Here is a 25,840-nt window from a genome sequence, read left to right as displayed (position 1 = left end):
AAAGCAACATAAAAAGTCACAGAGAAGTGTACACATTGTAAGCATGCAATTTGATGAATCTTTACAAAATGAACACATCCATGTAATACATAGATACAGAACATTCCCAACATCCCAAAAGCATCCCTCATGCCCCCTCTGGTCATTACCCACCACCAAAGAAGTAGTAGCCACTATTCTGACCTTTCTATCATCACAGATAGGTTTTGCCTATTCTTGACCTTCACATAAATAAAAACATACAATGTACTTTCTTGTGTCAAGCTTCTTTAGTTCAATACTATGCCTCAGATTCATCCATGCAACTGCATGCAGCAGGAGTTCATTTTCATTGCTGCAAAGTAATCAACAATTTATCCATTCTACTCTTGATAGACATTTGGGTTGTTTTTGGTTTGGGATATCATGAGCAATGCATTCATGAAAAGATTGTATATGTCCTCTTTCATGTTTGTATATATTTCTGTTGTGTATATACCTAGGAGTTAATACCACTCCTAAGTTTTTAGGTCTTTAGAGTATGCATATGTTCCGCTTTAGTAGAAAGTTTTCCAAAATGACTGAATTAATTTGCCCTCCTGTCAACAATGTCTGAGAGTTTGTTTTCTTACGTCTTCACCAATACCACACTGCCATTTTTTGTTTGTTTTAATCATTAACTTTAGTCATTCTAGTGGAAGTAAAATAACATTCCCTCTATCATATCTAGAAGACATATAACCCAATCTTGAAGTTTCTATCTCAGAGTTTACAACAGAGGGAAAAAATTAGCTTTGGTAATTTTTTAAAATTTTATATTTGGGTGGGGTAAAATCTCTCCACCCAAATATACAAGGGCACTTCAAAAAGTTCATGGAAAAACGGAATCAAAAGATAATACAAATCTTTCCACGAACTTTTTGAAGATCTCTGTACTCCCTTCCTTCTCTATATTCCTTGTAGATGACACTAAAAGGCTGCCTTTGTTGGCAGCAGTTATTTGAGAATTACTTATTTCCCCATTAATTAAGGGGCCTACCTCATGCAAACTGCACACAAAAAATATCTAAATGTGCCTTTTCTATGCCACAATTGCATGAGTGCTACCAGGCCCTGCACTTTTGAGCAGCTAGTGTGCATGCTGCCCAAAGGGGGCAACTAGATATTAAGGAAAATACAAAAAATGTTTTTAATATTTTGCTGACCTATCAAAACAATAAGAGAAATATTCAAAGTGCCTGTACGCACGCACGCACGTGCACACACGCACACACACACACACACACACACACACACACACAAACGCAAAATAGTGAGCTGAAAAGTGAGCTGAAACCTGAACATAAGCAACTTGGAAATACCAAAGTTATCCAGGGCAAATACAATCCCAGTTTGAGAATAGATTAAGCTTTAGGCCAGGGCAAAGAAAACTGGATGTGATACTCCTGCAATGAGCTGGGATCCTCACAGTGGCTTATATCAACCAGTGAAAAAAGAGAACTAGGGGAAAAAAAACACCTGCCCACAAAGAGGGCTTACTTGTGAGCAGGGGCAAAGAGATCAGTACCCAGAGACTTAATGCCACTGCCTATTCTTCTTTTTTTTTTTTTTTTTTTTAATTTTTTAATTTTTAGTTTTTAGTTCTTTGGTCGCTAGCTGGTATGGGGATCTAAACCCTTGACCCTGGTGTTACAACACTGTGCTCTAACCAACTAAACTAACCAGCCAGCTCCATTGCCTTATTCTTACTTGGATCTAAAATTCAAATTTACATTTGCCCATATGCTCATGAAATCCTGAAAAAGCAAAGAAATCTGCAGTGAAGGAAAGCATCACCAACCTAGGGTCTCAGGATCTTCACCACCTAAGTTTAATCAAACAGAAGCTTATAATAAGAAAACTCCAAAATGCAGAAGGAAACAAGTCCACTTGACAAAGAGTCAGCTGAAACTACAAATATTCAAACCCCCAAGGAATCATCCCACACAGATTTTTTTTTAAAGCCCATATGAGAAGTATTTCGAAACAATGAAAAAATGAAAAAGATGTAATCAAACAAAGCAGGAAACAAGAGATGCCCCCAAAATATCTAGAGTAGTAATGCAACACCCTACTGCTGGAGAAATGAATGAAGCAACCACTTCATGGAGGCTGCCATACAGAGCCAGGCTTCACCAGCCCAAGCTGTCTCAGAACCCAACCAGAGTCAACCCCATCCCATACTTCAAGACAAAACCATATGCTAATGGCAAGCACCAGAGGGCCACATCTCCTTCAAACTGCTTCCAGACAGATCCAAAGACAGCAGAAAACTTTCATGCCCCAAGTACTGCAGGAAAAGGATGGGAACAGAATGGTTTCTGCTTTCAAAGAATTGTTCCGAGTTTATGTGTCAGAGTGGTGACTTCACATACCATAATGGCAGTAGTAGCAAGTCCATCTGTGGTAAGAAATTTGCTAATGAAAACTGCATCCTGCATCATTCAGGTCCTGACATCTTATACATAGCAAATCCTGAACTCAATATAAATGATTCCCAGTTTCCATCTGTGCTGCTAAGAACAATTAGATGACAAGCATGTAGTCTTTGGAAAATGTGTAAGTCAGGGTTTCATCAGAGAAACAGAGCCACCAAGTCTTACAAACACATGTTGTAGAGATTTGACCTTATACAATTATGAGAGCTGGTTAGAAGTCTTTGTAAGGCTACTATCTTTGCAACTGATGTTGGAGCCTAAAATTCACAGGATAGGAATCAAGAAGAGAAGATGGATGTGGTGAAGAGCAAGCACACACTAGAACCCACAGGCATAAGCTAAGTCCACAGGACAAATCGAACTCTGTGTTAGTTCTTTTTGCCTCTGACCTTGACAGTACAGATGTCCTGCAGAACCAAGGCCGTTTTGTCAAATGGCTAAACATATACCTGACCCAGGTGGAACAGCTGTACCCAGAAGCTGCCTCACTATCTAACTCACAAAGAGGTAAGTCAACAGATAAGCAATAATACATATAAGCCACAGAATGGTTGTTGCTTCCACCCTCCAATCTCCTACAATAATCTCTCCCATGCCCAACCTTAACAGAAACATACAGGAAAGGGAATTCTGGGAAACATAGTTCAGCCTTACCAAGCTGACATATTATAAAACCACCACAGCAAGATAAAAGATGACATAAATATTGCAGAAGCGAAGTGTGGAGAGTACTAACATTAATGAAGCAAATGTATTTCACAGGGCTTAACTTGTTAGTATTACACATAGAAATGTTAAGCTTACAAAAGACAGGAAACTTTCCCTGGCCTAAAGTCTCTGCTGTAGATAAAGAATTGTAACACAGCAAAATTGCTGGCTCTAAGGGCAGATGTCCTTGGTGCAGTTTAACCTACTGATTGTTGTTAAGATATGTTGAGGAAGCTGCTTGATTGTTGTTTAAGTATGCTGAGGAAATTGCTGTAGGGAAAGAAAATGTTTGCTAAGGGCAAGCTGTTTGTTGGTGGATCGACTTACCTTTTACAAATTGCATTCTGGAATATCACATTGTTAATTTTACTGCTGTTACTAGTTTTATACTGCCTTTGTTTTTATGTCTTTCTTTGATGATTGAGTCAACTGATTTTTCTTGTGAAACTTCCTTGTCTTTACAATAAAATGAAGCTAACTTTGAATAAGGGCTGTCACATTTAGCTTTCTCCTCCTAACAGGGGAGTTGCTGAAGGGCAATCACTTCAGGCCTCTCATGGCATTCATGGTGCTTTAAGTAATTCTTTCTTTTTCCATCTCCATTTCACAGAGAGAAGTGTAAAAGCAAAGGAGGGTTTGGAGTCTAGGAATGCAAACAAGCAAGAAGGTCACCAATATTGACTGAAGGCAATTCTCAAATTTGCTTTTGCTTTATCTCATCTATTCCTAGGCTGCTCTCAAAAACCATAATCTCTAGGGCCGAGCCCGTGGCGCACTTGGTAGAGTGCTGCGCTGGGAGCGCGGCGACGCTCCCGCCGCGGGTTCGGATCCTATATAGGACTGACCGGTGCACTCACTGGCTGAGTGCCGGTCACGAAAAAACGACAAAAAAAAAAAAAAAGCCATAATCTCTGAGTGCTCATTTGCTGCAATTCTTTGGGTTTCATATTTCTCTTAATCTTCTTCCAATTCTAGCTGGACTACAGACTTAAGATTATGATTACTATGTGAAAACTAAGTTAGCAAAAAGGAAAAATGAGGAATTCTCCATATCAGGAAGGATCTTCAGGGTTCGTTCTTAAGGGGAAAAAAAAACATGGGCATGTATAATATGCTACTATTTGCATAAAATAAGGGGGAAAGAAAATCTAACTATATTTGTGCATTTTAAAACACAAGAAAAAATCCAGGAAATTAATAATAACTGTTACTCGTGCAGAGTGGGAAAGTAAAACGTAGACAGGATGAGAATGTGAGAACCTTTCCCTATATAGTCTCATAGTTCTTTACTTTATGAACCAATGTAAAAATTAACCTTTCAAAACTGCATTTACAAATAACTATTAAAAATTAAATTTTAAAAAAGAAGAAAACAGAATTTCCAAAAATGGAAACATTATTGAAAAAATTAGGGCTGGTAAAATAGCAGATTAGATACAGCTGAAGAGAAAACTACAAAACTGGAAGACAGATTTGAAAATACCCACAATGGAGCACAAAGTATATAAAAGTGGAGAATCATAAGTAGGCTCTTAAGTTCTAATCAAGTGCCCCACCCACTCCCACCATCTTTCACCTGGCAATTCTGGGCACTGTGGCTGTCCCCACACTTTCCTTTCAGATTCTAGTGTTGAGTTCTGTGACCCTCAAGGGAGGGGCAAGGGTAAAAGAGGAGCCCCATGGGCCTCAGGGTACCCTGGGGAGCAGATTGAGTGTCCCAGAACTTAGTGCCACAGAAATGCAGCTATGCTTCCAGTGTTCTATGCATTTCCAAGAAGAACAAAAAATGAATAAATCTTACAGGTTGGTGTCATTTGAGGATGTGGCTGTGGACGTCACCTGGGAAAAGTGGCAGGAACTGGATGATGCTCAGAGAACTTTGTACAAGAATGTGATTCTGGAGACCTACAGGAACCTGGTGTTTTGGGGAGGCTGCATTACCAAACCCAATGTGATCTTCAAATTAGATCAAGAAGCAGAGCCACGGATGGTAGAAGAACCCCCAAACCAGAGCCTACAAGGGACAAAGAATTGGCATGCTCCTGAAGCTTAAAGAAGATAATCCAGGAAAACCTTGCCACCTTCAAAGCACAATAGGAAGAATAAAAGCAGTTCAAGATACCCACTGTTGCTGTAAGAACAAAATAAAATTTAAAAAGAACAAAGTCAACAACTGGCTGATGATAAGCACTTGGTTGAAAACTACAACTAAGCAGTGGGTAAACATCTTTACTAAATATTTTCTCATGAATAAAGAAGCAAAGAAAAACAGTTCTAATCAAGGAACTATCAATATATGTCCTGCTGGTTTAAAAAATGCTATGGAGGGGCCGGCCCATGGCTCACTTGGGAGGGTGCAGTGCTGATAGCACCAAGGCCATGGGTTTGGATCCCTATATAGGGATGGCTGGTTAGCTCACTTGGGAGAGCATGGTGCTGACAACACCAAGTCAAGGGTTAAGATCCCCTTACCGGTCATCTTTTAAATTAAAAAAAAAAAAAAAATGCTATGGACCAGTGACTCCACTGTACTTCCAGTTTTCCCCTTTTTGAAAAGGGGGCTACTGGAGTCCTATAAACGTTATCTGATGACTATCCAACTATTATATATTGGGTATATAAGCAGCAGATAAGTTGCCTCTTTAGTTCACAGGTCCTCCAATCAAAAGGAACCTGTACTCACAGAACTGTATTCTATAAGATATCACATCTGAAGAGCTTCAATCATACTTGGACCTGATTAAATGTTGAGATCTTGGACTCTTAGTAAATACTGTAGAGAGATGAGTGTTCATCCCTTGAATGCAGGTTAAACTTAGTGGCTTGCTTCTAATAGAAGATGATAGTAGTAATGTTCTATGATTTCCAAGGTGAAGTCATAAAGAAGATAGCTACCACCTGACTTGCTTTGCTCTCTCTCTCCTCACTTCTCTCTTTCTAGGATTGCTCCCTCTGGGAGAAGCCAGCCACCGTTCCATGAGGACACTCAATCAGCCTGAGAAAGGTCTCAGGGGAAAGCAACTGAGGCCTCCTCTAAAAGCCAACATTATCTTGCCAGCCGTATGAGTGAGTCACCTTACAAATGGATCCTCCAGCCCCAGTCAAGTCTTCAGATGGCTAAAGCCTCAGATGAAGACTTGACAACAATATCATGATAAAGTCAAAACTGACCAGCTAGTTGCTCCTCAATACCTGACCCTCAGATACTGAGAGATGATGATAAATGTTTATTGCTAAAATTAGCCCCCACTAAATGTTGGGATAATTTTTAGTGTATTATCTTAGAAATGCAAAGTAGGCTTAACATTCAAAACTCGGGCCGAGCCCGTGGCGCACTTGGTAGAGTGCTGCGCTGGGAGCGCGGCGACTCTCCCGCCGCGGGTTCGGATCCTATATAGGAATGACCAGTGCACTCACTGGCTGAGTGCCGGTCACGAAAAAAAAAAAAAAAAAAACATTCAAAACTCAATCACTATAATCCACCACATTAGCAGAACATACAATTACTTCAATACATACAAAAACTTTTTCATAAAATTCACAAACCACTCATGATAAACTATAAGGAGATGAAAAGTTCCTTAGTCTAATAAAGAGTATCTACAAATATATATATACACATATATACATATACAACTAACATAATACTTAATGGTGAAATATTGACCACTTTCCTTAAAGTTCAAGAACAAAACAAAAATGAACACGATAACCTCTTCTAGTAAACATAGATCCTACAAGGCAATGAGGCAAGAAATAAAATGTTTATAAATTGGGGGAAATTACTATACTTTATGGCTCTGCTCCTAGTCTTCATGGATAAAGCAACATGGAAGCAATCTGCATTACCCTGGCTTTTGCTTGTCAGCACTGAAAACTACTGCCTCCAAGCTACACTACAGGGTGTCACTGATAATGCTGGTAAATTTTAGATATAGCATAAATAATCTTACCATGAATTAGCCAAGACCTCAATGTTTTCAAAAATTTCAAGGAATAGTGAAAAAAAAAAAAACTGTAGGCAATTTCATTTCAAAAACTCACCAAAAGAATGTTTCAGTCACTAACGATTTTTTTTTAAACTGATGAACGTTCTATTGCGTATTTGTAGGCTTTTTAAAAAGCTGTAATTTTAAAATGCTACACAGGGTAATGGTCTACCCATGTTCACAACTATCTCTAAACAATTCCATTTAGGTTTTCAGAACATTTTTAAATTTTAATTATTTTTATTAATTATTGCTCATAGCTAACCTGAAATGCATAATCCTCATTTCTAAGACAAGAATATGTAGGTCAATGGCCAAGATATAATTAGAGAAATTTAGACAGATATATTTAGAACAGTTTCTGAATTTCCAACCTGCTTCTTAGCCTAAGACTAAATCATCCCATACAAGTAGTCTCTTTTAACCAAACAACAAAGTTCTGAACATTTGGAAATTTATAAAATATAAATTAGGCTATACACACAAAAATATGGTTTTAATAGAAACTCCTTTAAAATAAATTTTCCTGGGCCGGCCCATGGCTCACTTGGGAGAGTGTGGTGCTGGTAACACCAAGGCCATGGGTTCAGATCCCTATATAGGGATGGCTGGTTGGCTCACTTGGCAGAGCATGGTGCTGACAACACCAAGTCAAGGGTTAAGCTCCCCTTACAGGAGGAAGAGGTATGGGGAGGGGGCCTAGCAAGAAACTGGTTAATGGACACAAGGAATGATTACATTCTGTAATGATGAACATGCTAATTATCCTGATTTGATCCTCATGCTTTGTACACAGATACTGATATTCAACTCTGTACCCCACAAATATGTTCAATCAATTATTTTTCAATAAAAATAAGTTCCCTTCCAGTTAAAATAAAATTTGAATTTTTTAAAGGCCTACAAAGAATGTATCATTCAAATTTCAGTTTCAGCATCATTTTCCCTCATTAGGCTTCAGATCCTTCAGCATACCAAAATCTTTTGACTTCAGGGGTTTAGCACTTTGCTGTTCTTACTGCCAGGAAAGCACTCCCTTAGCTCTTTCTGAGGCTGGCTCCTTCTTATATTTCTGGTCTCAACTCAAATTCATATTAAAAATTTGTCAGTTCACTCGGGCTGCTATAACAAAATACCACAAACTGGGTGGCTTAAACAACAGAAATTTATTTCTCACTACTCTGGAGGCTGGGAAGTCCAAGATCAAGGCACAGGCAGATTCTGGTCCTGGTTCACAGACTGCACCTTCTCACTGTGTCCTCACACAGTGTAAGTGGTAAGGAGTCTCTCTCCAGTATCTCTTTTAAAAGGATACTAATCCCATTCATGTGGGCAGAGCCTTCATGATCTAATCACCTCCCAAAGGCCCCACCTCCAAATACCAAGGTTAGGATTTCAACATATGAATTTGAAACATTCAAGCCATAGCAAAAGGCACTAAATATCTCCTTGCACTCATATTCCATTATTCTCTATTTTTTAAAGTGTCTAAAATTACCTTATTTATTTGTATAGTTTCTTGTCGGTCTGCCTTACAAAATATAAGATACAAGAGGCCAGAGACTTTGTCTCATTGACTACTACATCTGCAGCACCTAGAAAAACATCCAGCACAGAGTAGATGCTTAGTATTTGTTAAACAACATATACTTATACTCAGTATTTACTAAGGAAAAGATATTTTGCTAGGCACCATGGATATGAAGTCTCATATCTTTGGTTTTTAAAAATGTTTTATTAAAATAGAATCTTATGGACATTTAGATTTTTTTAGAAATTAAGTTGACATTCTAAAATCCTATATATTTATGTTAATCATTTCCAAACCATTAAAAATTTAAGAAAAAATTCTGCTACTTTACCTAGAAATGCATCATTAACATAACATCTGCCCTTTGAATATACACAATAATGATACAAGGCTTTAGAAATAAATTTTTTTTTTTTCAAAATAGCAGCCACAGGATATGCATATGGTTTGCCATATCCTTGCTTAAATCTATGGCTCAATTAACCAGCTACTAATGTTTAAGTAACAAATACAGTACTAAGCCACTTCATAAATGTAAGTGCTGGTGATTTGATAACTTTTCCTAAAAACAAAACATGCATTGTTTTGATTCATTTTTATAGAAATCACACAACCACCATTCCCTTGGTATCTTTAATATTAACATTTGGAGAAAAGTCTATAGCTTCCATACTACACTTACTTAAAATTATGCCCAAGGCATGCCAAATGATTAATCAATAAAAAGAATACTATGCCATATAGGAAGAGAAGAGGGAGTAATCAAGCAAGGGAGTTACAGTTTTGCCTCCCAGAAATCTAGCCTAAACAAATTTTTTAAGTTTTTTTTTTTTAATAGGCTTAGCTTCAACATCCAAAAGTTGTTAATTGGTTTACCATTTAAATATTCGACCTTGGATGTTCATTACTGAATCCATGATTCAGAAATTACCCACTCCAACTACCTTAGCACCAAAAATCAAGACAAATGGATTGCTTCTATACTACTATAAACACTTCTTATAGGGATGGGACTTAAAAAAATAAACAAAAAACAACCAGAGTCATGAGACCACCAAGAATGTAGCTAATGTCAAGACAATAGAAGTCTCTGCCTCTAAGACAGGTATGTTATATAACAGTTTATAGCTTGCATCTACTGCTAATTCATTTTTTTTAAGTAGCAGTAACTTCCGTAATAGTTGGGACTAAGATTTAAAAGACAAAAACCATAGGAGCATTGGGGGTTGAAAAAAATTCATAACAATCAGTTGTAGGCCTTTAAAACCTCCCTTAGCTCTTTGTCAAACATTGCCTATTCTACACCTAGATGCTTAAAAAAAATTGGCCAATTTAAGGTGTTTCAAAGTTGCTTGGTTTTGTTTTTTAAATACAAACAAGAATGGGAGACAGGGAACATGCAAACTGGAAACCAAGAGATACTGCAATACATGAAAATAAAACTAGAACAAAGCAGGGCTTTCAAACAGTATTGTTTGCCTGCTTCCTGCCAATTTGGGTAGTTGTCACAAAAAGATTTAAATATTATTTAACGATGCTAGACAAGTTGGAATCAGAATAGATACTGTGACAATCTAATGGTGGGAGAGAATCACAGTACTAGTAATCATCAAAGAAAATTAACACCTAACAATTATTCCCTGATTTTTCTGACCGTGCCACTCAAACACACAGTTTATAAAGAGGATGATTCTTTTTTGTGTGTGTGGCATCTGGCTGACAAGGGGATCAGAACCCTTGACCTTGTTGTTAAGAGGGTGATTTCTAAAGCAAACAAAACACACACATGCAGAGCAATGACTGGGGAAATTTCAGCGGAAGAAAAGAGTTAACTTTATAAAAGGGGGAAAGGGGAAGTAAATAGCATGTCATGAGAAAACAATTAAAAAGAAACAAGTTATTTGTGTGAATATTTTTACTCACCCCCTCAAGCTCCACTATACTACAATCTCCTATGAAAAGAGATCATGTTAATTATCAGTTCATTCACAGTTTCTAACACATAATATTTAATAAATATTTATTCAATCAATGAACTGAATTTTTAAAAAATCACCAAGACCACTAATGAAACAACTTGTTTGCTTAATAGTATTATTCACTTGTATATAAAAATATACTCCATTACGTAGAATCAACATGATTATAATATATGAACAATAAAAACAGTTTTGTCTTCTTTTGAAAAAAAATCAATATAATTTCTCAGAGTAATTTCACTTTGATCTTTTTACTTAAAAAATGAGACAAAAACTGACAAAACTGCTAATAACCTACGAAAGCTGTTTCCTTACATTTCAAATACTATATATAAAGTGACTGTGTATGCATAAAGATCCAAAACTCAGACACTATAATATTAAGTATCTTAAGTCACTAACACGAAATAAGGAGAAAGCAAAATGAGGTCTAAAAATCAAAATGAAGGTCCCTACCCTCAGACATTCAGTTCAAGGAAGATATTCTATTCCATCCATAAACAGTGATGTTCCCAAATCCTTTGAAATAGAAAAAATAACCTCTTTTCTAACTTCTCTATATAAATACTAACTTACTTAAATGACAACAGTATTCTTATCTTAAATAAATACCAATACCTCAAAACAAAAATTTTTTTGAAAGGACTTCTTTCTTTCTTTTTTTTCTATCATGAAATTAGGAGTGCATTTGAGAAACTCAAGAAAATAGGGACTATCCTCTTGCTCCCTTCTTTCCTAGGTTTTCAATTGTTTGTCAGGATTTTGGGTTAATATTTCCACTGAGAAGTTGTAGCATGGATAAAGTGGACAGTGCAGAAAACAAAGTGTTTTAGTCCATTTTTTGTTGCTTATAACAGACTACCTGAAACTGGGTAACTGACAAAGAACAGAGATTTATTTGGCTTACAGTTCTAGGACAGTTGCATCTGGCACGGGCCTCAGGCTGCTTCTACTCATGGCGGAAAGTGGCAGCAGCTGGCGGGTATAAGCAGATCACACAGGGAGAGGAAGCAAGAGAGAGAGAGGAGGTGCCAGGGTCTTTTTAAACAACCAGCTCTCGCAGGAACTAGCAGTGAGAACTCACTCATTAATCCCACCTTCCCCAGGGAGAGTATTAATCCAGGACCCACCCCCACAGCTCAATCAGTTTCCAACACTGCCACATTCAAGATCAAATTTTCACATGAGTTCTGGTGGGACAACACATCCAAACGCTATCATTCTGCCCCTAGACCCCCAAAACTCATGTCACTCTCACATACAAAATACAATCAGTCCATCCCAACAGTCCCAAAAGTCTTAGCTTGTTCCAGCACCAACTTAAAAGTCCAGAGTCCCAAGTCTCATCTGAGACCAAAAGTAAAAGTCTTTCCAGCTGTGAACCCGTAAAAATCAAAATCAAGTTTATCTACTGCCAAGATACAATGGTGGAACAGACACTGGGTACACATTCCCGTTCCAAAAGGGAGGAATAGGCCAGAAGAAAGGAGAAACAGGCCCCAAACAAGTCCGAAACCCAGGAGGACAGACTTTACCTTAAAGCTCCAAAATAATCTTTTTTTATTCCAAGTCCTGCTTCCTGGGCACAATGGGTCATTTGGGCCCCCAAAACATCAGGCAACCTCACTCCCACAACTCTGTCAGGTGCAGCCCAGTAGGCTGCGCTGTTGCCTGCAGCTTTTCCAGGCTGGTGTTCCACTCTGGTAGCTCCATAAGTCTGGGGTCTCCATGGTGGTCCCGCCGCCTTGGCTCTACTAGACATTTCCCTGGTGGGGGATCCCTGTGGGGGCTCCAAAACCACTTTCCTGCTTGGCATTGCTCTAGTAGATGGCCTCTGCAGTGGCTCCGCCCCTGCAGCAGGTCTCTGCCTGGGCCCCCAGGCTTTTCCACACATCCTCTGGAATCTGGGTGGAGGCTGCCATACCTCCACTGCTCTCACATCCTGCCGGCCTGCAGATTTAACACAACATGGACGCCACTGAGGTTTCAGGCTTCTACTCTCCAGAGCTGCTGCACGAACCACACTTGGGCCTGTTCCAGCTGGAGCAGCTGGGATGCAGGGAGCAGGATCCCAAGGGCAGCTGTGCCCCAGGTCTGTCCTCCAGGATAACTCAGTCCTTCTAGGCCTCAGGGTCTGTGATGGGTAGGGCACCATTCCAGACTTCTGAAATGCCTGAGGGGCTTTCCTCTCATTGTCTCTGCTATTAGCATCTGGCTGCCTCATCACCAAGATAATGTATTTAGTAACAAGTTTATCTGCTTCACCCTTGAGTTTTTCTGCTCTCCACTTCTCTACCACATGGCCAGGCTGCAAATTTTCCAAATCTTTATGCTCTGCTTCCCTTTTAAATTCTGGCTTTATATCATGATTTTGCCACCACAACTCAGAGTAAGCTCGTAAAAGTAACCGTGCAGCTTCCTTAATGCTTTGCTGCTTAGAAATTTCTTTGGCCAAATGCTCTGGTTCATAACTCTTAAGTTCCAACTTCCACAAAGTTCAAGGGCATGGACACAATGCAGCCAAGTTCCCTGCTATGGTGTACCAAGGGTGATCTTTTGTCTAATTCTCAATAAGTTCCTCACTTCTATCTGAGACCTCATCATCCTCATGGTCTTTACTATCCACATTTCTGTCAGCATTCTGCTCACCAGCACGTAAGTCTCTAAGACATTCCAAACTTTCCCTCGTCATTTTCTCTTCTTCTAAGTCCTCCAAACTCCTCTAACATTTGCCTAATACCCAGTTCCAAAGCTGCATCCACATTTTCTGTATAGCAACACCCCACTCCTGGTACCAATTTTCTGTTTTAGTCCGTTTTGTGTTGCTTACAACAGAATACCTGAAACTGGGTGATTTATAAAGAACAGAGGTTTATTTGGCTTGATTCTGGGACAGTTGCATCTGGCACAGGCCTCAGGCTGCTTCTACTCATGGTGGAAAGTGGCAGCAGCCAGTGGGTTACAAGCAGACCACATGGCGAGAGGAAGCAAGAGAGAGAGAGGAGGTGCCAGGATCTTTCTAAACAACTAGCTCTTGCAGCAACTAACAGAGTGAGAACTCACTCATTAATCCTCCCTCCCCCAGGGAGAGCATTAACCCATTCATGAGGGATCCGCCCCCACGGCTCAATCAGTTTCCAACACTGCCACATTCAGGATCAAATTTTCACAAGAGTTTTGGTAGACAACACATCCAAACTCTATCACAAAGATTAGGACAGAAATAAAAACACCTATAGAATTATAATATAGTAGAAACAGCCTTTTCTCCATAGCAACTCATCCCTTCCCTAATATCTCAAAAGAAAGAAGTTGAAGAGGCTATAAAGATACAGTATAAAAGACTCAAACTGGGAATGATGAAAGGCATTCAGAGTGAGAAATTATGAGTAATTAATTAATTGAGCTAGGCAATGATAAACAACAGTTGATAACATCACAGAGCAAATATTATGTGCTTCCTGATGTAAGTACTCAACATCATCTACAAAATATTCTGCCCCCAACCCCAAATAAAGAAAAATTGAGTGACGGAGATATAGAAATTGAATCTGATAAAGCTCTAAATTTAAGAGCAATTAGCAAGAAATCCAGGGGTGAAAGGAACATGTTTAACACCACCACAGGAATGTAACTGGCAAGTTCTGATGGTGGGAAAACTCTTCAGTTTCTTCAACAAATAAAGAAATGGAGGGAGAACCTATAGATTACAGAACAATGCACAGACCTTACTTGGCTCTTGATCTGAATAATGTAAAAACACATTTATGAGATAATGGAGAACACTGAACACTATCATATGACAGTGAGGAATTATTACTAATTATGTTTCACTGTGACAGTAGCTATTTGGTTTTCTTTCCTTCAAGAGAGTAGTTGACTAAGAAACTGGATGCTAAAGTTTTACAGTACAGAAAGGGAACATGAAAATTAATATAGCTGAATGGATTTGTCCAAGTAGCTATTTGGTTTTCTTTCCTTCAAGAGAGTAGTTGACTAAGAAACTGGATGCTAAAGTTTTACAGTACAGAAAGGGAACATGAAAATTAATATAGCTGAATGGATTTGTCCATAATGTGCTGGATTTGGCATACCTGGAAATGAAATATAAATTGTGAGACTTCAACCACGAGAAGAAAGTAGCTTTGCTTGCTTGCCAGTCAACCTTTTCTCCCCTGATATAAGCTCTATAAATAGGCCAAGAGTGATAATGGCTGCTCGAATCACTTCATATTGCAGATACTACCACTTCTGGCATGTACCTGGCCCAGCACCAAGGCTGTGAATAAACTAGATCAAGTAAGAAGCCAATGAAGTTACCAAATGCAAAAAATGTACTGTGGCTAATAAGAGCCTCTAAAGTACTCAAAAGCACCACGAGTATAAATCAAGAATAATTTAGAACACAAGTTTTAAATTTCCTCCACCATTTCTGCTCTGGCCATTTTCACTCTCCCTCAGAAGATAGTCCACACGAAGATGGGTCACCATATGCTGAGGCCTAAGGTTCCCAAGATAAATGTTGCCAAAATCCATCCACTATACATACCCTCAGGCTTACTGCAAATTGTTTAGTGGATTGCAATGGAGAAAAATAATGGGAAACCTTTGATGATAAAATGTTGACTTAAGAATAAACCATGCTTCCATGCTTGGTTAAAACTAAGGCAGACAGGATACTGCTTAAAATCTTAACTACATGACGTTTTTGTTCTTAATACAGAAAGGAAAACAGTCCTGTTTTCCTGGAGTTTTAGTCCACACCCATTTTCCCTATCCCCAGCAATACCTTTCTTTAATTATAAGGCATCTAACAAAATGCTGACTCTATGTATCATAAAAGTCATTTTTTTTAAAACCAGACAACTCAGTAAAAAAATAACTTCTACTAATCCCTTTGGACAGTATCCTGTTTCCCTAACGTTAACCATGCTAATGAGAATTTAATTTCTAGATTACCTAACCATAATCCTACTTTATACACATTCTTAAGAATGGCTGGAGGGGCTGGCCTGTGGCTCACTCAGGAGAGTGGGAGAGTGCGGTGCTGATAATACCAAGGCCACAGGTTCAGATCCTATGTACGGATGGCTGTTTGGCTCGGTGCTTAAGAATGGCTGGAGGGGCTGGCCTGTGGCTCACTCAGGAGAGTGGGAGAGTGCGGTGCTGATAATACCAAGGCCACAGGTTCAGATCCTATATAGGGATGGCTGTTTGGCTCAGTGCCTGAGAGTGGTGCTGACAACACCAAGCCAAGGTTTAAGACCCCCTTACCAGTCATCTTTAGAAAAAAAAAAAAAAAGAATGGCTGGTATAAGTAAGTCTTAACAGATTTAATTGTGTTGCTCTTTGAACAACAATCAGAACTAATTCATTTACTAATACATGGACATGTAGTATAGACAGAGGAAAAAAGTATTTTGCAAACGAACTGGCAGTAAAAAAAAAAAAAAGTACATTCAAGTCTCCAGTCATTCTCTTTTAAGCTTAAAGATCCATTTAAGAAAAATGCTATTTTCCAATACCTTATTTAAAATGATTTTATAAAGAAAATTACAGGGCTGGATGGTTAGCTCAGTTGGTTACAGCACAGTGTCAATGATAACATCAAGGTCAAGGGTTCTTGGGGCCGGCCCGTGGCTCACTCGGGAGAGTGCGGTGCTGAGAACACCAAGGCCCCGGGTTCGGATCCCATATACGGATGGCCAGTTCGCTCACTGGCTGAGCGTGGTGCTGACAACACCAACTCAAGGGTTAAGATCCCCTTACCGGTCATCTTTAAAAAAAAAAAAAAAGGTCAAGGGTTCAGATCCCCATACCAGCCAGCCACAAAAGAAAAAAAAAGACTAGCTCCACACTACAATTAGTTGTTCTGTTATGCGGTCCTTTTTTCCCCTACACCCTACTTTCTCTTCTGCACATTTTAGAGTAGGAAGGAAACTTAGAAATCATCTGATTCACTAGGTTGAGGTCCTTGGGCAGAAACTATTTCTTTTATCTATGTACCCATCCCCACCTGGACCATAAGTACTCAGTAAACAAGTTTTTAATTTAACTAGGTGTGAATATCCCCCCACATACGAGGGTACTTCATGGAGGTCTGTTTAGTTAGCTCACTTGGAGAGCATGGTGCTGGTAACACCAAGGTCACAAGTTCAGATCCCATACTGGCCAGCCACTCCCCCTCCCCCTGTAGAGTATGCATAAAGCAAATGTACTTCACAGGGCCTGGTTTTCCAAAGCCTTGCAGTTTCAAATATTGACCTTACAAAAAACAGGAAATTTTCCCCAGGCTATATAGTCTCTGTCGTAAGATAAAGAATTGTAACACAGCAAGGTTGCTGGCTCAAAGACAGACAGGTTACCGATTGATATGTAAACATACTGGGAAATTACTATAAGAAGAGAATGTATGCTAAAATCAAGCTTTTGTTAGTGGATCAACTTAATTTGCATGTTACCAGCTTCTATCATTAAACTTGTTAAACTGTACTTAGCAAAAACCCCCACCTACGTTCCCTTCCTGTAACTTCCTGGTCTGGAGAATAAATGTGGGAAGAGAACCCCAATTCGTGGTTAATTTCCCAGATGGAAGAAATGCCTCTATCCTGAGGGTTCTGGGAGGTTAACCCCTTTTCGGGGGCTTCTCACTGCTCAGAAGAGATGGGCTTTGAGTAATCTTTGGCAGCTCTGTCACCCAGGGGGAAAGTAACGACAAATCCATGGGAGGCAAAGCAATATCCCCCCAATACAAGAGTTCATGGAAAGATTCATATTATCTTTCAATTCCACTTTTCCACGAACTTTTTGAAGTGCCCAAGTACACACAAACAGTCTGCTGATAAGACTTCCACTTTTCATTAGTCTTTACCTAAATGAAACACTCATCCAGGTAAGTTTTAAAATTATATAAAGCCAAGTTAATAACTTAGCAATCTTCACTATCTACCTATTGACTATTAAGTGACTGAGTCTGAACAGAGAGAAATGAGGTTCCTTATTTTGACTAAAGACATGAAAGAGAACAGAAACAAAACTTAAACACTGTAAATTAAAGCCACAAAGCCTGAATAAGACAATCAATCAAATCTGAGTTGTACTGGCTATTTTAAAGTATTTTTAAATCACATTTTTACTATTACCATTGCTACTACACTTTTCCTCTCCTAGCGGTTCAGGAACATAGAAAGAAATAAGACAACTAACATACTTTTTAGTTTCACCCTGCTCCTTCCTTTTACCACAAGGCCCTGCAGGCTGAGTGTGAAAACTAACTGAGCATCAATCCCACTTCTGCTGACAGAAGCTGCACACACAGAAGCAGAAAACACTGCTTCTTTCCCTTAAGTACAATCATAAGTTCTAAAAGAGTAAGGAAGGTAGGTACAATCAAAGATAAAGGCTTCTGATAACACCAAGTTCCAGAGTTCAATCCCTGTACTGGCGAGCTGCACAAAAAATAAAAATAAAGGCCAAAAAACTTTTTAAAAGTTTCATGACAATAATCAAATTCAAGACAAATTTGACAACTAAAGAAAAATACCAAATTTCTTTAATCTGATGATCAAGAAATCAAACCAAAATAAATAAGTAAAACCAATAAAATTTCTACTTATCGAATTTAAGTATTAATTTTTAAAAAATCTTTAAAAAGTATTGCCTACCTCATCCTTCATATGCCACCTGAGCTTATCCACCCAAAAGAAGAAAATTCATAACCCATTAGCAGAATAAAGTATCTTTACAACTTGGCCCTACCTCTACTACGCTATCCATCCCTCTGAAAACTCAAGGCACTGGCCCCACTGAACCACCAATGGGCATTGATACTCATGACTTTGCTTAGGCTGTTCCCTAGGCCTGGAAATCCATCTCAAACTTCAGGCTTAAATGTTTAAGTTCCTTGAGTACCAGGACCTTGTTGGTCTTACTTACCACTACAGGTCTTGCAACTAAAGCACTGCTGGCACACAGTAAGCAATCCATAAATTAGTGTTGTGAGAATAAAGAGGTTCGACAAAAATATTTTATCCTCTGTGTTTTCTCAATAGCTCTTCCCCCTTCCATAGTCTCACGGCTTGTTACTGAGGTTATTATATGTGTATTTCATTTAACCTACATAATTACAGCTATCCAAGAAACTTTATCTGGTCTCAAACTTGTTCCTAAAATAATATAAAACACTGAAATCAGTATGCTTCAAAAGAACACATACTAACAGTACAACATTTTTCATCTCTTACAGGTTTTCTCAAGTATTGTCAATTCAGTAAACAAGAATATACATAATTTTCATATCCCTAGTTATGTGCAGGAAAATGAAAAAGGTCTAAGATGATTAACCAAAGTTACCAAATATAAGGTTTGGGTCTCTAATATATACCAGATCCAAGCTTTAAAGAAAAGGGAAAAAAAAATTCAAATTACTTACATATCAAGTCTATCCATGTACAAGTCACAACAAAGATTGGGGATCCCACCAAAACAACTGAATAACAAGTAAGTACCGAGGCTGACAGAAGTTACTAGTCATATATTAATGAGACTGAAAGTACCAGTGTCACTATAAATATTAGGAGCAAGAAACCTTTGAAGGACATACACTTTGCAATCAATTCTAACAGAATTGCATTAAATTAGGAACTAAACTGAATCTATCTTTAATATCTGGGTCTTGAATTAATCATGAAAACTATAAAACAAAAAGTATTATGAAGTTACTCTCATATTATTGGATGTAATCTGGCCAGCCACAGATGACAGACAGACAGACGGACAGGTAGACAGGTAGACAGGTAGACAGATAGACAGATAGACAGATAGGTAGGTAGATAGATAGATAGATAGATAGATAGAAATGTAAAGTTATATAAACTGAATTAGTGAGTAATGTAACAACTACACCATGAACTCAATATGAAGCTAACAATAGGGAAAGTTTCCACCTACAAAATCCAGTCCATCTCATTTTCCACAAAATGTGCCAGGAAATAAAAACTTACCGTTAAGAAATCTAATTTAGCTGGTCCTTTAGGTATAATTACCTTGAAGTTTCTCCCTGCCTTTCAGATTGTATATACCTATTTTGAAGTTTACATCTTAATATGTTAACACTATGAAAAAGATGTGGTTTGAAGTTTTAAGATTACAGTGGCACAAAAAAGCATTCTAAAGCAACCTGATTTAAAAATGTCTAAGAAATATTTTTACTTTTCATTTAATGGAATTGCATAAAATTTCACTAAAGTTCTTTTTAAAGTAGCATATACAGGTCATTACAATCAATTTCATCTTGGTTTCCGGAATTCGAATTTAACTCATAATTTTGTATTTACTGGGCAACTACTGTGCACAAAGCACTCATCTAGGCACTGTATTGGGCATATTACGTAGTCAAAATATTTATATTTCCTACTAAAAGAATGGTTAGCTTTGTGACTTCTCAAGACTTCAGGTAATAACTATCAATTGCAGACCTCTAAAAATGCTTGTTAAATCAAAAGGCAATGCCCTGACTACTGAAGGAATCCAAATTGCCAGGATCAGCAAAACTTCATTAGAAAGTTAATAGCCTCCATCCTTAAAATATCCCAAGAGAAGAAAGGGAGTGATTCAAGCTGTTAGCATGTGCCCAACGATGCTACAACCATAATAACCTAAGCAAAACTGCCAGATGTATTTGTAATTAAGAGGTCCAACCTTGACAAAGCATCATCAGTGGGATTTTCATCCTTCTGGGTGGAAGGGTTCAGAAAGCAAAAGTGCAGTCAAAAAAGAAAGAAAGAAAGAAAGAAAAAAGCGCATCCCCAAGCATAAACTAACTGCTCAACTGGTAAAGGACCTGTGAGGACCAGTACAGACGCTCTTTCCTTCAACCTGAAAGGATCTACTTTGTGACGGGGGAAGATGATTTAAAAGTGAGAATGAATGACGTGAAGTTCCGATAGGGGATGCTGCATAAATAGCACAATACACTGAAATGGATGTTGTAAGAAATAAATTACGAAGTGCTAAGGGAAAAGACGACTCTCTGCGAAGAGAAAGGGAAGGCGATAGTCTTTAATCCGAGGCTCGTCAGTTTACATCCTCGCTGGTTTTTTAAAAATAAGTTGACAAACTCCCTAGAAGAGGTCCACTTTGGAGACTGACACATCTCTCCCATTGACCAGAGGCGCCTGCGGACCGAAGAAGCGCCTACAGGCAGGCGGCGTCCAAGCCTTAGCAAGCCTTTTCTCCTTCCAGGACCACGGCAGCCCCGGCACCGGGGCGGCCGCGGGGGCTCTTCGCAGCAAGGACAGATGTCGGCGCCGGACCCCGGATCGCAAAGCTGGCGGAGCTGCCGCCACCGCTTCCCTGGAGTGCTGGGAGCCGGAAAGTTGCGTGAAGACAACTCCAGAGCCTTGAAGCCTCTTCCCCGCGACGCTCGGGGGCTGCGGCACCTCCAGCCTCCCCCTCAGCCGCAGCGGAAAAGGATCCGCTTCGACCCAGCCCCAGCGGCCTGGGGAAGAGGGTGGCGGTGACCCTCCAACTCGGCTGGGCCAGGACGCAAGAGTCACCAGCGGCGGCGAGCAAACTGGTCGGAGGTGTTCGACCCCCTGGCGTCCCTCCTTCACCCGGGCCGCGCCCCCTGCCAAGTCTGGGCGCAAGCCCCCGGTGCCCACCAGCCGGGCGCGTCACGACCCCAGCGCCTGGACGCCTCACCCGCGGCCCGCATCCCTCCGACTTGTCCTGACCCCTCCCTGGAACGCAGCCCGCTCCCCGCAGCTAGACCAGCAGCCAGGCCGCATCCCCGCGCCCCTTCCCACCTCACCTGCGCTCCGCGGCGGCTCCGTACCTCCTCGTCCACTCCGTGCGCCCCGTCGGGACACGCACCGACCCCCTAGCCGGGACTCTGCCTGCTGCGGTGACTCGGGACACGAAGGTCACCACCGCCTTCTCCTTCTTGGCACAAGTCTCGGCGGCGAGCAGAGAGTCGCGGTCAGAGACCCACCAGGGCCAAAGTGAACCTCGCCGCCTCCGCAGCCTCCACCACCAAGTCCCTTCACTCGTCCGCGCCGCCCCAAGAAAATGTCACCAGAGGCCGTTCCGCTCGGCGCCTCACTTCCGCCCGGAACCACAGAGTCCGCGCCGGTCGGCTAGAGCGGCCGCTGCGGCGGGAGCCTCTGGGGACTGGAGCCGGAGGCCGGGGGAAGCTAGACAGCGACATCTGGCGAGAGGGAACGCGCGCTCCTCCCGCTGCAGATCGCAGGGCGAGCTAGCGCCGGCTTCCCGGGCTTCTTCCCCGTACTCCCTCCTTATGTTCAGACAGCTCCCTTTCAGAAATGTCTTTCCCGGAGGGTGGGAAAGCCAGTCGATGCAAACCAAGGACAGTGCCTTAGAAAAGGACGGCGCTCTCTTTTTCGTACGCTGCTCATACTCACCCCCTCCCGAAGCCTTCCCGAATGAAGCTCGCGGTGTCTGAATCCTTGAGTCACTCCAGCAGGGAGCCCGCTACCCTCTCTCCCCACTTTTTCGCAGATGCCAACAGCTCGGCTCGGGGAGACTCGACGGTGCTCTTCTCTTGCAGTGGCACCAACATCCTGTTCAAGTTTCTGGACGGGAACCTTGCAAATAGACCGCCACCTGCTGGTGAGACTGGGCCCGACAGGGAGTCCCCCCCGCCCCGCCCCTACGAGCGTTTCAGACGCCCCGTTTCCCCCTCCACGGTCGCTCCGATTTGCAGCTCGCCCTGGGAAGGGTGATGCAGCGGCACTCCGAATTTTCGAGGCCCCTCCGTGAGATCAGGGGGTGGGGGAAACGCGGTGCATGCGGGACTCGGACAAAGGTGAGGTGGGCGAAAGCCACCTGGTGGGTGGAGGGCTTCCGAAGGAGGAAGAGGATGCTGCGGACAAACCTCACAGCTCAAGATCTGGCCAAGGTCCCGCGCTCCCTAAAGGCAGTGCAGGGTTTTGAAAATGGGGGGAGGGGGGGTCTTCAGGAGAAAATGTAAAAGGTCTTTCTTTACCTTTCAAAGAGCTGTACTGGAACCTCGGGTGAGACTCGTCAGGAGAAGATTCTGAAAATCTCACAGCACTGGGTGCACACTCCTCTTAACATCAGTCTCCCTTTTAGACCAGGCCCTTCAGCTCCCCAAATTCACTCATTTTTGCTAACTGCCTCTGGGTATGGGAGTTAAGTGAATAAAGAGGAAATAAGATAACAGTAACCAAATTTTATTGAATGCTTACTACATGGCAGGCACCCTACTATGCATTTAAATGGATTCATTCATCATAACAATCCTGTGTGTTTGATGATATTAGTAGCCGCCATTTTCAAAGGTGAAAACAGGCACAGAGTGACTTTCCCGAGGGGACACATTAGTAAATGGCAGGATTGTAATCCCACACAGACGGTCCAACTGCAGAGCTCACTTTCATAACCACAACCAACTGCCTTCTGGAGAGTCACTGAGACACTGCGTGCCAGATAAATATTTTATCTGTGTATATTATTGCACTCATTCATTCATTCATTTATTCGTCTATTTCCTGTTACCTTAGTCCTGAAGGAATTTGAGAGGTTGTGGGGCAATGACAAGAGCCCAGGCTTTTTCAGGAGAAAAAGACAGAAGAAAATTACTAAGGTTATAGCTGTCAGTCTTGAAATGAGTGAATGAATGTGGACTAATACATTCAGTTTTAAAAGGATTCCTTGAGAGTCTCATGGAATGCTGCAGAAATCCTGAAGTAAGATCCAGACTACTAAGGTACCATCTTGGCTCCTCCTGTTTAATACCAACAAGTCAATTCCCTACAATGAATGGACTGCATATTTTTGGAGGCTAGGAGGTTTGATATCCTAATTACTAATACTCCTATTACTGCTATATTTCAACTAAATGGGACATTCAATTAAATGGGACAGTTGCTTTCTTCTTCCCCTTCTGTAGGAGCAGGAAGGGCTGGGCAGTTGATCCTACTTTTGCCTCAGAATTGTCTCCCCTAGAGCCGGCCCCGTGGCTCGCTCGGGAGAGTGCGGTGCTGATGGCACCAAGGCCACAGGTTCGGATCCTATATAGGGATGGCCGGTGCACTCACTGGCTGAGCGTGATGCTGACAACACCAAGCCAAGGGTTACAATCCCCTTCCCGGTCGGAAAAAAAAAAAAAAGAATTGTTTCCCCTAGAGTCTCCGGTGCTTCCAATCGTCACCTCTACAAGCTACTGAAATGCCATCTCCTCCATAAAACCAGCTCAGCCCAGATACCACCATCCTTCCTACCCCTCCATCCTGGCCTCTCACTGCCCATCAAGACTCCTCTGCTCACATACACTCTCCTACAAACATGGCCACCCCTTGACCTACACTACAAATGTGTTACAACTAACTCACATCAGTGGTTCTTCTCTCACCTTCTGTCATAGCCCTAGAGGCCACAGCCACATTTGTCAGAATCACCCTTTAGCATCATTTCTTGTACCTGATGCACCACCTGGAATGGAGCTGGGCCAGGAGCAGGTGCCTGCTAGACATGGTGGCCTGAGCAGTAGCATCAGAGTGTGCCTGGCCTGTTCTGACTATAGTCTCTTCCCTCCTGACCAAGCAAGTTACTTCTATCATTTGTCCTGTAAAATGGATGCTATTATTAGAACCACCCTTTAGATGAAGAAAACGGAGGGATCAGCGGGGAGAACCCTCACTTCTGGGCCCTAAGCTGCCCCCTCCCTTCCTTCTCAGGTTTCTAAGAGCTGGGCTACCCCTCCCCAGCATAACCAGCATCCGCTATGTTCACCCAGCACCTGCTTTAAGGCAGTGACATCTGGGGAAATGCTAAACCTCCACAATATGGTAGCTAGTAACTTCAGACAAGTCACGGTTTCTAGAGTTAACATTTTTGCTCTGCCTTACAGCATAATTCCACAGAATTAAATTACATCTCCACATGGAAGGTATATGGAAGCATTCTGAGGACTTCAAGTAGTTGAAGGTCAGATGGTTTTAAGGATGAGAGGCTCTGGAGTTTGACAGATCTGAATTCGAACCAGGCTCTGCCTCATTCTAGCAGAGTGACATTTGAGCAGCTATGTAACTTCGCTGAACCTCAGACATGATGTCCTCTCCCGTCAGACATGATGACCCCCAGTACTCCCTTGCAGGCTCTCACAAGGGTGAACAGTCATATATGTAAAGCTCTCAGCACGAGTCCTGGCTCAGCAAGACTGCTCTAAAATGGGGCTGCTGTTCTGATGGCAGCACTCCAGGGCAGCACCTGCTAGGCATATAGACACACAGTGGTCAAATACAGTGACATTTCTATCTCAACGGATTTGTTTTTCCAGGGCAACAAGTTCACATGGAACCAGAATGGAATAGTGCAGAAGGATGTCATGAAAGTACTGCCATGAGGTGGCCAAAGGTTGCTGGGGGGGCATCTCCCTCAGCTTCTTCCATTCTCTGGGCTGGAGGATTGAGGTGCCTCTGTCTTGGATAAAGTGCTCTGAGACCCACCTCCAAGTCCCTCTTTCCAATCAGGTGATCCTCTGAATCTCCATCTATATAGATAGAAAGTCTGTAACTGGAAGTAAATGCAAAGGACAGTTTTAAATTTATGAACAGGTAAGTTTTAGTCTCTCATTTTCTAATGAAAGGAATTGCCCTGTATGACTCAGTGCCTGACCTTGTGAGACCTCCTGGCTGGAGAGGAGGCTCCTCTGACTCCCCATCTAAGTAGCACCCCCACTTCTCAACACAGCACCTACTCATTTCCTTCATAACGTCTACTCTCCTGTGTTCCTGTTGTACACATTCTTCCTTCACATCCATCTGACACACCAGAGGGTAGGGAGCGTGGGGGCGAGAACCATGTTGTCCTGTTCCGTGCCTCACTGCCACCACCTAAACACTCTCAATACACGTGTAGTGAATGGAGGAAGTAGGGCTAAGATTCAGAAACCCACGAGGATGTCAGAATGAGGAAGTAGCACCAGGTGCCAAGCCAGTGAGAGACTAGGAGGAGAGAAGGGGCCCTGTGGACAAGGGCAATCAGGGATGCCTCACGGAGGATCTGGAACCTGCCTAAAGGTGGTTAACAAGGAGGAAGAGAGACAGTGCCTTGGCCCGTTTAGTGTCCAGCACAGGCACAGATAGATAGGTTCATGACTGAAGGGACAAGTGTGCTGAGAAGCTGATCTGAGGG

General features: G+C 41.5%; 1 protein-coding gene across 8 annotated transcripts in view; it reads right to left on the bottom strand.

Annotated features, from left to right (window-relative positions):
- Positions 1-22,239, bottom strand: part of ARK2N (arkadia (RNF111) N-terminal like PKA signaling regulator 2N) — a 91,489-nt gene extending 69,250 nt beyond the window's left edge. For 3 of the 8 annotated variants that reach the window (XM_063076838.1, XM_063076841.1, XM_063076839.1), the window contains exon 1: positions 21,474-22,032. The gene's annotated coding sequence lies outside the window, so the exon portion shown is untranslated. Of the gene's footprint in view, positions 1-21,473; positions 22,039-22,083 lie in introns of those variants that run through there. The other 5 variants (XM_063076840.1, XM_063076843.1, XM_063076846.1 and 2 more) reach the window with 3 other exon arrangements.
- Positions 22,240-25,840: the final 3,601 nt, after the last annotated feature.

This window comes from Cynocephalus volans, chromosome 13 (assembly GCF_027409185.1).
Source record: "Cynocephalus volans isolate mCynVol1 chromosome 13, mCynVol1.pri, whole genome shotgun sequence".
NCBI classification, from domain to species: domain Eukaryota; kingdom Metazoa; phylum Chordata; class Mammalia; order Dermoptera; family Cynocephalidae; genus Cynocephalus; species Cynocephalus volans.
This window is presented reverse-complemented; position numbering and strand designations above follow the sequence as displayed.